This window comes from Sceloporus occidentalis, unplaced genomic scaffold (genome assembly GCF_023333645.1).
Source record: "Sceloporus occidentalis isolate IW3139 unplaced genomic scaffold, rSceOcc1.0.p SCAF_88, whole genome shotgun sequence".
In the NCBI taxonomy this organism is placed as follows: domain Eukaryota; kingdom Metazoa; phylum Chordata; class Lepidosauria; order Squamata; family Phrynosomatidae; genus Sceloporus; species Sceloporus occidentalis.
Genome location: NW_028317068.1, coordinates 1,339,886 through 1,357,206, shown reverse-complemented (window position 1 = coordinate 1,357,206; position 17,321 = coordinate 1,339,886). Strand labels below are relative to the sequence as shown.

General features: G+C 37.3%; 1 protein-coding gene across 1 annotated transcript in view; it reads right to left on the bottom strand.

Annotated features, from left to right (window-relative positions):
* The window catches only part of LOC149284780 (NHS-like protein 1), a 127,295-nt gene that overhangs the window by 24,595 nt on the left and 85,379 nt on the right, over positions 1 to 17,321 (bottom strand). The window lies entirely within an intron of this gene.

Sequence of the window (17,321 nt, the reverse complement as noted above, 5' to 3'; positions counted from 1 at the left end):
TATATATCAATAAGTAGTATATCTGCTTGCACTGAATAAATTCGTTTCATTCCATATGCTTAAAGTCTGCCTACAGTCATGATTAGCATATGGAATTATACTTGAAATCACCTCCAATGGCCAGCATTTGAACAACAAATCTAAGGGAATGAGATCTGGCAGGGAATTTTTTAAATGGAGGTCATCGTTCAGAGTATTGGCATCTCCACAGTATGTATCCCTACAGGTAACAGCCATCGGAAACAAAATAATAATAATAAAAAAACTGTAAATAATCAACATGAGGCAGGAAAAAACAGACCTCTAGAACAGTAATTCCAAAAGCTGCTTAATGGTTTCCAGGGCATCCCTGTTTGAGCACAGGTGTAGAGCACAACTGGGAATATCTGCCAAAACTTTGACTGAACGGAGACAGTAATTAGAGATTAGAATATCAAAACTGAAAAAATCTTAGGCTTGGTCTATATTTTAGGATTTGCAGTGCGCATCAATATATTGACTTTTAAGAACAAAGGATACAAACGGCAAGTAAAACATCTTGAATATGCATTTAAAAAGACCTTGTCCCAATAGTAAGATTAATACAAAGCCATTCTTGAACATCAACAATTAAATGTGCTGGTTCACCAACTCTGATGAACTTTTAAAATGAAATGCAGCATTAGAAGCATAATTCCTAGTGCTGTGAAATGCCCCAAACATTCTAGATAACTATTTCATATAACATTGCAAAATTCTCAGTCCTAAAATGCACAACTCTATTTTTGTTTTCTGCATTTACTGAATCCTCCTTTTCTAGCTTTCCCTTCGAAAAATGCTGCCACACAGATCAAGATACAGCCCCAGGTCCCTAGAGACACGTGTCAGGTGCAGACAGCAAGCAGCAATGACTGCTAACACATTACCAGATGGAGATTATAACCGCTATTATATTTCAGGGGATCATCTTAATTACCAGTTTGTTAAATTAGATTCAGCAGGCGCATGGGAGTCTGCAAACATTTTTTCAGACATTAGTAAAGATGAAACTGTCCAGAGGTTATTCATTAAAGGGATACTCCAGCCATCATAAGCACTTTAATACACTTGCACAAACCCTGCTAGAGCCAATGCTGGCTTACATGAGAGTTCAACAGCTTCACTATGTGTTGTGAGGTGCTATCCACAGTAGATCCAGCCTAGCATAATGTATAGGTAAATTGGCAAGACGACAATAATGGAATTTCATGGATTTATCAAGACTTGACCTTTCTTGCAAAATAGAGTTAGTACTACACATTGTGTAGTTAAATAGTACTAAACATCCCAAGATACAGAATAAAGGAAATTAGTGTCCTCATTTGTCCTACACCTGCAGATGCCTAAGAAAACTAGACTGAAACTTATTGAAGAATGTTTATTGGTTTAGCGCAGGCACAGAACTAGCATTCATTCACCACGTTAAATCCCCAGAGTGTTTTCCCATACCTGCAGGGAATTGCTTGTACCTGCTCAATGGTTTATTGCAGACCGCAAAAAAATGTTTTCCTGTTCTTAAATGCATGTTACTGGTTGTAAAGCGCAAGTAATTTGTTTTAGGGATAAAACGAGAAAAAAAAATCTTCAAAGGAGCAATATATTTTATTAGTTCCTATTATAACAGGTTGCGCTCAACAAAGATACTTGCTGACAACAGTATGCACAAAACACTGTACAAGCTAAAAGTAAATAAGTACTTTATGAGTCTATACACATGCAAGCTGCCTTTTGGTAAGCCATGTATTTTAACTGATATCTGGCATCTAGCAGATAGTAACAGGATGGAACTACAAATCCTTCTATATAAAGTAAACAAATGCCATCAGGGAAAACAGGAGATTATTCCTAAATAAACTATGTAAGCAGTGGTAAACAGGAGAAAACAGGAGATTATTCCTAAATAAGCTATGTAAGCAGTGGTTGCTATTTAATTATAGGTGGATAGGAAATTATTTTTTTTGGCTTTTATACAGAAGGCTTAGATCAATTTCTCCTTACAGAGCGCAATGCGAAACAATACCTATAGAAGTGTAGAGAAAGTAAGTCCCTTCTTATGGCTATTATGTTTTTAATATCCACATCAATTAATTTAGTTTTTGTAATAAAACATATCACTATTAGGGTTATTATTAATAATGTAGGCACATGTATAGGTATTTCTAAGGAGCCACTGTGTGATAGTTCTCCCATCTGCTTGTGCTTTGATTAAGTGACATTGACAAATATCCTAGTGCATACATTATTCTGTTCTCACCAATAGTCCTTCATTTGTATGCTGTTATTAGTTCCACTGTTTAATAACGTGTGCTTAGGACCTGTTTTCCAGACAGAGACCTTGTTTAAACTGTGTTATAAATCCTAATTCGCTAAAGCTTTTTAGAAGCAAGTCTAGAGAACCATCTGTACACAACAGATCCAAAGCTGCCTTACAGGGACTATACAGAAAATATGATTCGTACACTTAGCAAAGAGTTATATAATTCAGGTTAATAATGTTAGGTTTAAAGTTGCAACATGTTCCTCAATAAAAATAGGCCAGGCATATATACAAGTAGTTGTATATATACAAGTAGTTGGTAACAAGTTAAAATAGTAAAATTAGGGGTGAGTAGATAAGGGTTACAACAACGGCATGTTTATTCTTCTTCATAGTTTTATCAATTTGCAATTAGTATGAGGTGTCTTTTAAAAAGTACTTCACTACTTTTTCTCTTGTATCCAGTTACTATATTCCTATTTTAATATTCATTAATTTATTATTTTCATGTACTGGAGCCAGTTCAATAATTGGAGATCAATTCGGAATTGAATATCAGTTGTAACTAATTTCTCATGTATTTTCTTCAACTCAAAAGTTGAAGAAAGTTATAGTATTGTAAATTACTATAGTCTATGAAATCACAACTTCAATAAAAATTATTGGGGGGGGGGAAAGTACTACACTACTGACAGCCAATGCTCAATTTTGTGCAGATATGAAATGATATCCATTGCCTTACCTATACTAAAGTTTCACAACAACATTAAGTCTTTAATCTTTACATATCTTTATTTTTTAATAATGGTTATTGTTAATAGGAATTATCAGAATATTAGGTTATGATACTATCTTCAAAGTAATGTTTTAATATTTCAAATGTTGAAATACTTACAAAAAATTCTTAGCACAGTAAAAGATTACCATTAAAAAATATATATGTTTCTAAATGATAACGTTCATCACCTTTCTAAAGCAAGAAAAATGACAACTCATTGACCTTACTTAAAGTTAGATCCCCAAGAAAGAAAAGTGTTTTCACGAGAATATGAAAATTAAAGATTTGACTTTCAAAAATATCAGCCCCAAACAAGATTGAGCTCTAGTATCTTTGTGCTCTGTGGAATCGGAAAAATGTTCCAAGCAATTAAAAGCACAGCGTGCTAACATTTTTGCCTCAACTATTTAACCCACCAAACAAAAGGATTGCTTGTTTCTCCCTTGTATGTTATAGGAATATATTGTATTTGAAATGATCTACCTCTATAGAGTTACTTACCCTTTTTCTTGAACAGACTGATCAATGATTTCAACTTTGTGTTAATAAACACCACCATTTCAATGAAGTCTCCAGCCTGGGAGCTAGAAAAGCTTGCAGGTGTGTCTGTTTCACAATCCTATTTCAAGTCGTTTTTTTCCCCTCTTCGTAATTTTGATGTACGATTTGTCGAGCAGGAATCTAGAAGTCCCACAAAAGCCTTGACTCTAAAAAATCCCTTTTATTTCCAAAACATAATCCTTGAGCCTTAACAGAAGATGTTTTGAAGCTATCCGGGGCATAGGACAGATACAATGTCCTTCTTAGTTGCTCACTACAGAAGAAACAGTCTTTCTGCCTTGTTGCTTCTTCATTCAAGACTTTTCCCACTGATCCATGAGATTGTCCTTTCTATTCCACGCCCACTGAAAGCTTAGTACTCTCCTGTTTGCTTCTGTGATCGGTATCCAATGTAAGCTTGTGCTCATAACATCCTCCCAGAGCCGCTGTAGAGCTCTTAGTAATCTGAATGGAGCAGTATTGTTTTACACCTATTGTAATGCAAATGCCCCCCAGCTTTCTGGAACCCCCCCCCCGAAAGTCGTCAACAGTACTTCTGCTTTCTTGGTGAGGCTGTAAATAGATGATTGTTTACCTGTGTTTGTTTATTTCCATTGTATTTGCATTTTCGAGTATCATGTAAATGTATGCTGCTCTATGAGCTTGCACTCTGTAGATATACCAGAGTATTTGGTAATGTACTAAGATAGGAAGCAATGCTGTTTTGATTTCCACAACAAAAGTACAAGCTTTGTAAATCAAACTACTAGCTAGATAGAAACAAATACACTACAGCATACAATACAACATTTGGAAAGATAATATTGTTATCTGTTAAAAGTGTAAATGACACAAGGATTTTTTTTTTTGCAGTAATTGCTTTGTCATTAGTTCTCCACCAAGTTTACAGTTCGTAGACTTTAACAAATAAACTAAATAATCTGGTGTCGTGCCTGCTGAGCCATTTGGTCTGTTTTAATCACTGGATGAGGCTGCAAGGTAAATATATTATATAGCAGTATATATTAATTGTTTTGTTTCTCAAGGAGGCTTTACCTTTGGCAAATTATAGTATGTACCAAGTTATGGTATCATGTATATTTTTTATTAACATTTTGTTGTTACCCTACAAATATTCAAATGAAAGAAAGGGTGTGCGTGTCTATATGTATATATGTTTCATTGTGTCAGAATTGTAACATGTTGAAAGAATGTCAGTCATACGAGTTACAAGATATGGCTTCCCATAGAATGAATGGGGGGTGGGATGACACAAGGTCAAGTCACGGGGGAGTATCAAGGCAAGTGGATACACCATTTTGAGCTGGGGTTCTTGACAATCATGCTTAAATATCTATGTTTAACTCCGAATGGAATAAGACCTAATATTTCTAGAGACCCTCCTCATTACCATTATTTTAATAATTACCGTATTTTATCATTCTGCTTTGTCATGTCATAGAAATGTTTCACGAGACACTGTGGATTCAGAGATAGTATGAATTAATTGTCTTGGATTCAGCTCTGCTCCCACCCAACACCCACTTCTCTCCTTCAAACACATTTCCAGTTGACCTGCTCTGTGCGTCCATCTGGGACAGATATTCCCACACACTTGATTTCTCCAGCACTTCTGGAATTAAAACTTAAAACCTACAAAATTAACCTATCAACGATGTAACGTAAAAGACTAGTTTGAAGCAGCCAAGTAGCTACAATGTAATTTTGTATTTTCCACCCCCTGGCATATACATTGAAGGATTGTGCATGTGCTGAATTAACAAAGTGATTCAACGATAATCTTTCTCTCTTTAGATACTTTAAAGTTTCGAACTATTCCTGGGTCAATGAGGGAAAAGTTATACAGAGGTGTATGGCCTGGTGCAACAATGCTTGTTACATAAATAATGTATTTAATTCTGCTAAATACATACCTTACAAACACATATATTATTTCCTTTTATACACTACTGAATGGTGGCCGCCACAATCTATTAAATGGTGAACAAAAGGCACTTTCGAAATAAAAGTTCCTCACAGTTGAAGAAGATTCAGCGGCCCCTTATCACAAATGTCAGAGATTGACAAAGACTTCATTTATATCATCCTCAACTCATGTGTACTTTAATAGTGAACCTTCCCAAGCTCCTTACAAATGACAACTTACTGAAGCTAAAGTGACATGTGTCCACATGATAAGGATAGAATAGATTAGCTATCAGTGTGCACATGAAAACATACATAAATAAATATATCTGGAAAACGTTTAGACCCACTAGTAACAATGGAGAAGATGCTGTTATCTCTATCCAAGTTGGTGCACATGCTGAGCAGGCCTAGGGATCAATACACTATGGCCGTCTGATCCATTGTTAATGAAATATAATAAAAGCAATTGTATATTACATGCTAAAATGTTTAACATTTTTCTGCAAATCTTTCTGTCCGACAAAGTTGTAATGGGATTTACCCGATGATAGAGAGAAAATAAATAGATATATAGACTGGCTTACACCGTTATTTATGTGTGTAACAGCCAAGGATAAGACACATTGGACATGTGTGTAAAGAGAATTCCTGGTGCTAAGTGATTAAAGCTCTTCGTCAACGTTTATAGGTTCAATTTCTACCATTCAGCAGGGACATTTCATTGGTTTCCATGGCGATTTGTTACATGTTTTGCACATTTCTTGCAAATTTATGGCCTATTGCCTAGATAGTATATGTATAGAATGAGCATTATGCTACTTTTGTTCATGATGTGCATGATGTGCATGATGTGCATGATGACTTTGGGTAAATTAGTAAACTGTAAAATCCAGAACTAAAACAATGTAAGGAATGTGTCTCCTTTTCAACCATCGAATAGATAGTGGCTAGCAGTGACCTGTTCTTTGAATGGATACAAAAAAAACTGGTAAGAAGGGTTGTGACGGTTTTACTGGGTCATGGTCCCATTGTGGCCTCTAATTAAACTCTCCAAGTAATTGTAAATTTGGGAGGATCAAGGATTTCCTTGCAGGGAGTATGGTTTACATCCCACGGTTGTCTGAATAGACAACCCTCTAGGGTACAAATTTTGGAGGAATTAAGAGTTCCACACAGCTTTGGGTTCACCTGAAAGCATGAATTTTATTATAGCTGTCATGCCCTGTATTTCAAAGGACATGCAAATCAAAATGCCTATATGGGACATAGCTTTCTCCACTATGCCCGTTTCACATCTATTGGGAGAAGGAAAAAGTTAATAAAGGTGGTAATAATAACAGTGCCAGTCTTTCATTAACTGAAATAGGCACAGAGATGCCAGTCTTTCATTAACCCCTTCGTTCCCCTATAGACGTACCGGGACGTCCAAAAAACGCCCACAAAGAAACCCCTATGGACGTCCCGGTACGTCCAGCCCTTCGCTGCACGGGAGACCAGGCTGTCGTTTGACAGCCTGGACTCCCCACTGACAGCAGAAGCCGGCTTTGCCGGCTTTCTGCTGTCCGATCGCCTGTAACAGCTTCTGGCATGAAAGCCGGTAAGCTGTTACACTGTAAACTGCCCGATCGCGTGGTTGCAAATGCGGGGATATCCTGCCCTCCGATGAGGCACAGAGACGCTACGATCTCTATGCAGGTCTGTGAGGACCTGCATAGAGATCACAGTGTGATCGGTGCAGGGGGATCGCGGGGAGGGGAGTGAGAAACCATCTCTCTCACTCCCCCTCCCGTCCTGTAACAGAAAAGCTGAAAAAAAAAAACGGTTAGTGATTTAAAAATAATATTAAATAAATCATTAAAATAATAATATAAATACTAAAAAAAATTATAATGTGAGCTGTGATGTCACTGTGACATCACTGGCATGTTCAGGAGGTCCCTAGGAGGACCTCTTACCATTACAAAAAATATATAAAAAAAGATAAAAAAATTCTTAAAAAAACCTTACATCCCATAGCCCTAGCATAACATCTAGCCAGTATAACCCTCCTGCCCCCGTTCACAACCCCCAAACCCGTTAAGCCATAGGCATAAAAATTATACAAAATTGTACACCTAATAGTATGCTCCCTGGTGCTGGGAAAGTCTGGAAAATCTATATAAATTAGGTATTTCTGAAATCAGGACACCTGAATTGATAAACTTGGAGGGGATTTTCCATCACTTTACCTAATTTTGTGAGGATTCAGAGGGAAAATGTAAAAAAAATTAGTTTATTTTTCTAATCTTCGCTAGTTTTTACTAAATTTCTCATTCTAAATTTTCAGCTAATCATCCAACTATGGTATCAAAAGAAAGCTCTATCTCTCCTTGAAAAAACAATATATAGTTTACATGGGCACACTATTCACAGGAACAGAGAATAATCGCTAAACCGACAAAAAAATGGCAAAATTGCTCTGGGCTTTAAGGTACCTTTGTTTTTTTTTATTTACATACATTGTTTTAAATTCTCTCAAAAACAATCAATTCCATATAAAGTAGGGAACGATGCAGCATAAAAGGGCATAGTATCACTTTTTTTTATTTTACTCATTACAAAATTGTAGGACACCCCCAAAAGGCAGAGTTCAAACAAGATTGAGTGATACACTGATCTTATTCATTAATCACCCAAGAGACAATCACCCTCGCACGTAACTACCCAATAGTCCAGTATGGCTCCATAACAACAGCCTTTTTTATTCTTACCACTATGGTTTTAATTCAAGTAACACGGCTCTCATTCTCAACCCTCCCATATTACAGGGAACAGTCCTGTCAAACACCGTCCTGCTTAAAGGACAGCAAAGATTAGGAGTCGGTTGGGGAGACCAGATGATCACCAAGCTGTGACATAGAGGTCTGTGTTTTTGCAGCACTGGCCCCAATCACAGGGGCTCCATGTGCAAGCCTCTTAGTACATTTCAGCTGAGTGCCACAAGCTGGCCAGATGGGTAAGGTACATGGGAGGTCCTGCCCCCACCCTGCTTCTAACCCCAACAAACGTGTCCTGATTTGGACACCTGAAATGTTAGGTGGCATGAACTGTTCCTTGTACAATTTAAATTACGCAGCATGCTGATTTTCTGGCAATTAAAATACCCGCTCAAAGAGAAATGATCTGAACAGGAAATTTTTTAATTGACTAAATAAAATTATTTTGCTCATGTCAATATTTTGATCATTTGCTCATATTGCTCATAGAGAACTTTTAGATTGTGCTGTCAGGCACCTTATTGACCGTGTAGGAAATGTACCAACCAAACAGACTGACGGTATATGATTTACCTTGATGTAAGCTGTCACACGTAGCTGCTGATATTTACATAATACTGTGTGTACCCTTGCATGTAACAATTGATTAAACACAGACGGGCACAGACTGGTCACGTCAGTGTGTTGCCAATACCACTGTGCTCCAATGTGATCTGAGTAGCGTTTAATTAACACAGGCAGCAAGGAAGGTTATGCGTCCTTTAAATGTCACAGCAAATATATTTATGGATATCAAATGATACGGTTCCTGCAGACATGTCAAACATTTAAAAGGCCAGCTAACCTATTAAAGAGAGCAGATACGGATTTGGGGTCCAAGTGACAGTTTTCACACTGTGGCTCATTGTCTCTGCAGGTGGACTCTATCCATTGCTGTGTATAAACTACTGACAGGAAACACTTCTCAGGCATTAGTGAAAAATAAACAAAAGGCAGCGTGGTGCTATCTGCTTTCCGAGGGATCAACTATGGGCAAAAATCAAGCTACGTTAAGCATGGCCATCAACTGCCACAATTCTCAAACATTGTTGGTCCATTCCTCACACATTATTCAATTTTCTGCATCTATGGGCCTAAAAGGCACATACCGAATATTTTTGTGGTCCTACTTTTTACAATTTTGTTATAACTGAAGGGAAAACACCCAAAATAAATAGATGAGAAAAAAAGACCATCTGCTGATTATCTCTGATTTAAGTGCGATGTATTGAGTCAACTTTAACGAGAGGGTAAAAAAATCAATTCCACAACATCAATTGTACACTTTCTCTTAAGGTTTAATCACATAAAATCAACCCACATATTTAAGATGCCTTTTTACAGTGTCTGTCAAAATCCTATCAATACCTGCCTTTGGATCATATGACATTTAAAAATTATTTCTGGTAAAGATCTGAGCATTCAACTTAAGCTAGTTATGATGTTTCTAATGTTTTGTTAACTTACAAGAATATTCAATTTGCTGGCTTTGAGTTTATTTCCAACTTTATTGTTTTATTAATTTAGTACACACTAACATATCTCAGTTTGCAAAACCTTTATTCCCAAGAACAACAAAATACTTAATCCCATCCCATAAGAAAAATCTCTTAATATGTCACTAATATTAATAAGTCATGCCCTGACTTTACTGTATTGTATATAAAATATGAAAATATAATATATATACCGTATATACACTATTTTCTTGGCGCACTAAGACAAGAAAATAATTTTAATGGATGTTGATTTTGACACAAATAGATACACAAGGGGATCAGATTTGAAGGGGGAGAAATAGGATGTTTCAATAAACTGAATGGAATAAAAATCAATGTTGCAATCAGTGTGGATGAACTTTCCACCCTGAGTAGGATGAAATCAATTAGGTTTTAGCATCTTTGTCCCAAGATTTACCATTTCTCCACAAACATACTTTTACAGCACTGGTGTGAGGGAGTTAGGCTTATGTTTAATACTTGAAGAATAGAGCAAATATTTCCAACATTGTAATACTACATTTACACTGATTCTTCTAAATAACGTATCCAAGTCGTGAACATGGAAATCTTTTTCACACATTGGGCTCCATTCAATGAATGTGATATGTTGCAATCACAGTGATGAATTGCTAAATCTCACAAGGGACAACAAAAGGCTAGAGGATAACACTATACCTACATTAGATATACAATATAAGTATTGCCCAATGAATTGAAAACATCTGCGCTCAGAAAAGGCAATAGTATCTGGTATTTCGTAAGTATGGCTTCATGCCCCAAAAAAGCACTCTTCATATGTATTTTTAAGTATATGTGTCACCAATAAATTCACAAAAAAGGCAAGAATTCAGTGCATACCCAGCCAATACTATAAAATTAATTGTCATATATTAAAGTTTGAAGAAAAGGCATCTCCTTTTGTATGATCTTGTCATCCAGCATTGAAGAATTGATTGGCCTTATATAAATAACAGCTAGTAATGTGAGGTCATAGACAAATCTAAAATAATATGTTGGATTTACATGCAAGGCACACCTAGGCCAAAATACTTAAAAGGATTCCACAAGTCAAGCACACCACAAAACAACCCAAACCTAAAGAAGAAATGATTTGGGAGTGCCAATTGTCCTCTCTTGCCCTGTCCCATGGACACTTGTGTGCCTACAACACAATATAAAATGAAACTCTTTTAAATGCAACCAGACAGCTTGACAACACATTTATTACAGCAATGCCAGCACATGCTACAAAGGATGTCCAGTTGAAGTGCCAATATTTGCATATAGCTGAATAGCCCCCTAGAAACCCCACTAAATTATGGCTTAATCTCAACAAAATAAAAAGGGATTTAAGGCATTTATCTGCACAGTACAATTCACCTACTGTAGTGGCTACAGAATACAGTTCTGTCATTTTCAGTGTAGCAAAACACATTTATTTCAACAATACTTCAGTCTCCATCTCTAGGACTGCTTAATAATTTAATCTGATTGTGTGGAAGACATCTGCTCTCACCATGCTTTTAAGATGTCTAATGTCACTAGCATTCACTATCTTTTGTTGGGGTGTGGACAATGTAGATGTACCACAAACAAAATGCAGAGGGATGGATGAAAGATTGCAGATTTATGTCAGAAACAGTCCACTAGTAGAACGCATAGACGATTCTGCCCCTGGATGATCTCTTAATATTGATGTTAAATACAAATGGAGCGTCTGCTACTTGCGTCATGTCATATTGTCATGTCGGCTTTGTCATCACCATAAGCTCTTTAGTTACTGAAGCTGCATAAATATTTTAAACCCACAATACAAAGTCTTGCAACTAGTCTGGTGTCAGTATACAAGAGACTTTGTAGATGTTCGGCATTATACCCAGAATGCCAATGAAATAAAGATATAGCACCCAGGGAAAGAACATATGTCTCACACACATGGCCAGTACACATCACAGAAACGTTACAATGGTACAAACGCATGCTTTTGTTGATGTGCCTGCCGAAACCTGAAGTAGATGTTTATCTCCTGTATTAAAATTGTGCAGCTTTACATATAAGATAACCTCAAATTTTCCAGCTGTGGTTTTTGTATTTCATAAAGTTGAATGCATCTGAAAACATTTGTTTTTGTACTCAAGCCATTTCCTTGCCTTTAGCTGTTGAATAACACTTAATTAACACTTGGTTGAAGTCTGTAGACAATCCTCACTATGTCCTCATACACACATATATGGACAGAAGGCACTGTCAAAAGCATCAGTTACATGTTGACCATAAGTAAAGTGAGCCTGATAAAGAGTTAGTGGTGACCTTTGGAAACATAAATGACTAAGGCAATGTCATGGGGATGTCACACACACGAGCTAGACCATGCCATGTCCTTTAGACTGCTGTGATTTCAGAACTTTTCCTTCACCATTGCCAACATAAAGTAATGCTTTCAACAGCGTGTATACTTAAAATGGATTATGTGTCATTAAGAATACCAAATGCCTTCCTGTTTCACTCAACCTTATGCTTACCAGCCTCTGTTCAGGTGCTTCAAAAAATTAACGAGCAGGACACTAAACATAATTTTAACTGTCCTATGGTCTTGAAAATGTATTTTGTAAGGTAAATACACAAGCTTAAAAATGATATAAATGTGGTAAATAACAAGTCTAAAATGAAAAGTGTTCCTGAAACACAATTTGTGGGGTGGGCATAAACATGGTGAGGGGACACTGGGGAGACACAGTCAATGAAACGAATGGGGGCCAAGCACTACCTTTCGCAAGTTTTTCTCCCAGTGAAATATGTAGAGAAATGATGAGAATATACTATACAGTATAGCACAGTACAGCTAATAAATTCCAATAAGAAAAAAAATATAAAGAGTTGTGTGTAGTAATATCTCACATTATTGTGCATTGTGGTATAGACAGAAAAAGAGATGTGCACTGTGATGACGATAAAGTCTGCCATCTGCAGGACATTAACACTATTAACATAATCCAAAAAACAATTGACTCGGGTCACATGCACCATTTCATGGAAACGTTCATTTCTAATAAAGTCAATTATAAGAATACCGTGCCTTCGATATATTTTGGCCAGGCAGTTTAGTCTACCAGCAAAAAGCATGCAGATTTTTAATACCACTCAGTAAAAAAAAAAAAATTGTTGTCTAACAGCCTTAGTCAGCAATATATGGTCTCCACAGTACATGCAGTCCCATTGAATTATGTTGTAGAGACTGGATTTAAGACTGTTTTGAGCATCACCTTGAGAGGATGGGATGCCCATTAAAACCGAGAGGAGGTATTTTGCCTCTGTAAATAATGTTTATCATAGAAAGAAGATGTGGCGGCTCTGATGGATCTTCAATTAAATATCTGACAAACATATGATGGGAAGATAGGCCATAATGCACCTAAAGGGCATATACAATGGCCCTTGATTAACCCCTTTCTGACTATTCTGAGTTGATCTGGCACTGAAATTAGTTAAACCAGCTAATTTGAAAGCGAGAATAAATAGACTGTCAATATGACTGGTTTCCCCCATTCACATGCTAATTCAGATCAGCCAGCACTCATGGAATGCCTGAAACGTTAAGACAAAATAGTTGATGGGTATGGAATGCAGAGACTCTCTTTGTTCATTTTGTATGGAGCGTAGGTTTTGAATGTGAACTGGACACACTTCCATACGTACTGAAGACTATCCTTGTGCATTTATAGGTGGCTTAAACTGAGCACCATACATGAAGTGACAGGCTCAGCCAACTAGCAGACATTTCCCTTCTTTAGGTTCCACCACTGATGCAGTGGTGGACAAAAGCTGCAAAATGGATTATGTGTCATTAAGAATACCAAATGCCTTCCTGTTTCACTCAACCTTATGCTTACCAGCCTCTGTTCAGGTGCTTCAAAATTAACAAGCAGGACACTAAACATAATGTTAACTGTCCTATGGTCTTGAAAATATATTTTGTAAGGTAAATACACAAGCTTAAAAATGATATAAATGTGGTAAATAACAAGTCTAAAATGAAAAGTGTTCCTGAAACACAATTTGTGGGGTGGGCATAAACATGGTGAGGGGACACTGGGGAGACGCAGTCAATGAAACGAATGGGGGCCAAGCACTACCTTTCGCAAGTTTTTCTCCCAGTGAAATATGTAGAGAAATTATGAGAATATACTATACAGTATAGCAAGACTATCCTTGTGCATTTATAGGTGGCTTAAACTGAGCACCATACACGAAGTGACAGGCTCAGCCAACTAGCAGACATTTCCCTTCTTTAGGTTCCACCACTGATGCAGTGGTGGACAAAAGCAGCAGAGGCCCTGCACGTGAATCTACTCTGGTGAGCTGACTGGAGGTGAAGGGTTTTCAGGAAATAATGTACCTAATTTCCTTGTTCCCATGCACTATGTTATCTTTAACAGAGCTCCCACCAGAAAGGATTCGGAGTGGTCTATGCTTTTTTTGTCCAACTGATCCCCTGCATCCCTTGTAAACAAACTGCTGTTGTAAACATTCAACCAAAACCATCCTAAAAGATTGGATGAATTATATAGACTATAGCTGGGTCTACTGTGATTACCATATTAATCAAAAGTCAATAAACACATTCAAATGAAATATTGAGGATTATTTATAAATAGCAATTCTGATCACCATAGAAATTCATGGAATAATCCAGTCAGTTTGATAATTTCATTGGTTGCTATAGTGATAAGAACACTTTGAAAACATTAGAATTGCTCTTTACAAGCAATCACTATTATTCTTTAGCTCTGGTAGAGTTATGTCAATTTTATAAGCAGGTATTTTTGAAAAAATGTATACGCAATACGGCAATATGTCATACATTGGGCTTGCAATATTTTAAAAGTGATAAGAAAGTTTGTTGTAGGCCATCACTGTGTCAACTTTGCGTGAGAATAGGTCACTAGTGACTACAAAAACGTATCCTATACTCATTCATGGATAAGAAGTCTTTCTTGACATAAATCATTAATGAGAAAACTTGCAAAGACAAACGCACCACGGGTTTAGTTTACTGGAGATATTTCTGCCAGAAGACTACAAGAACAGTACGTAGGATTTCCCGTATGTATATTATTAGAAGAACGGTGATTTCATTAAGTGGAAGCCTCACCGACTGCACATCGGCAAATAGAACCTTAAAGGTACAGAGGGCAATCCTGTGTGGCAGATTAAAAAAAAGGAGCTCATATGTATTACATAGATGTATTTAAATTTGTTGTTTGGGTATAGTTATACACATTAGTTTATATAGTTTATATGCATTCAAGAAAAATTTTAAATTACCTTATCCAACTGATGTCAAAAGGAGGAGGGGAGAGAGTCCTTTCAGACAGTGGTCAATAATTCCACCGTCACACACCAGAAACTAAAGCTGCTGCACTTGTGAGGGATGGATTCTCCATCAGGCAAGAATAGGCATGTTCTCCATTTTCTTAAGAGTATTATGGAAGGTCAAAGGGAGGGGCTGTATGGTAAAACCACCAACTCCTACCTATGCGCCACTCTTTTATGCCCAACCCATTCTTGCATTTTCCACATATTGTTTGCATATTTCTACTGTAGAAAGCATTTTAAAACTTTATATATAGTACATGAAAGCAGTGGCGTCTCCAGGTTTCATATTTAGGGGGGGCACATGGGGGGCCAGGGACCAAAGTAGGGGGGCCAATTATAAAACGGTACATATACACTATATATATATATATATATATATATATATATATATATACACACACACACGTTAGACGTGCATTTTTAACTACATAATATGCACTTATCTCTTTGAAGTAAAGACTGTGATTAAAATATGATTTCAAAATAACAGCTAAAGTGACAGTTATTTTTCATTCTTTAATATTAGCCCCTGCTGACAATATATATAAATATTAGACCCTGCTGCAGATATATAGAAATATTACACCCTGCTTCCGATATATATTAATATTAACCCCTGCTGCGGATATATATTAATATTAGCCCCTGCTGCGGATACATACTTATATTATACCCTGCTGCCGATATACATACAAATTATACCCTGCTGCCAACATATATTAATATTAGCCCCTACTGCCGATATATAGTATTAGTCCCTGCAGCCAATATATATAAATATTAGCCCCTGCAGCCAATATTTATTGATAATAGGCCCTGCAGCCAATATATATTAATATTAGCCCCTGCTGCCGATATATATAAACATTAGTCCCAGCTTCCGATATATATTAATATTAGCCCCTGCAGCCAATATATATTAATATTAGACCCTGCTGCCAATATATTTGCCACACTGACTGCAGATCAGGGGAAGACAGTGAGTCAGTGCAGTGTTCCCTCCTTCTGACTGCACCGTGACATTGAGAGGTCCTCTCCCCTGTAATCATCCCCAGAGTCCCTTTGTCCCCTCATTCACTAAACCATAGCGTTCTTTTACTTACACCCTGTAGTTCAGGTATAGATCAAATAAACAACACATGGAAACAGCACATGCAACTGAATGAGATTAAAAAAAAACTTGTATTTGCAGGTATACATAAATAATGTATGGAAACATAGCATTGCAGGTATAAACCAACAGGACACACAAACCCAGCATTGCAGGTATATATCAACTGGAAATCACATGTACACTCAGCACTGAAGGTATAGATCAAATAAACAACACATGGAAACAGCACTCCAGGTATTGATCAACTGAATAAGACATACAAATCCTATATTTGCAGGTAAGCATTAATAATGTATGGAAATATAGCCAATACAGATGAACAGAATGACACAAAACCCAGCTTTGCAGATATAAATCAATTGGAAATTACATATAAACTCTGCATTAAAGGTATAGATAAAACCCCCTAAATTACAGGCATAGATCACTGGTCACACACCCCAAAGCCAACCCTGGTGTCCACACTGCCCACATAGAACCTGACCAGCACCTAAGTTACACATTATGTCAACTTTGTCCCCAAACAGCTGAACGTACGCCGTTTTTGTCCCATAAAGACCTCTCCCTCCCAATCTATCCTATCTACCCCCTCCCCCTCCCTATCTACCACAACTGCCTCTCTATCTACCACATCTGCCTCCCAATCTATCCTATGTACCCCCTCTCCCTCCCAATCTATCCTATGTACCCCCCTCTCCCTCCCAATCTATCCTATCTATCCCCTCTCCCTCCCAATGTATCCCATCCACCCCCATCTCCCTCCCAATCTACACCCTCTCCCTCCCAATCTATCCCATCTACCCCCCTCTCCCTCCCAATCTATCCCATCTACCCCCCTCTCCCTCTCCCTCCCAATCTATCCTATCTACCCCCTCTCCCTCCCAATCTATCCTTATGTACCCCTTCTCACTTCCTACCTCTTCTGACTCTCTAACCCCCTCCTAACTTTCTAACCCCCCCTTTGAAGTTCACTTACCTTGGGCTTGTCCAGCGGTGAGATCGCGAGGTCTCT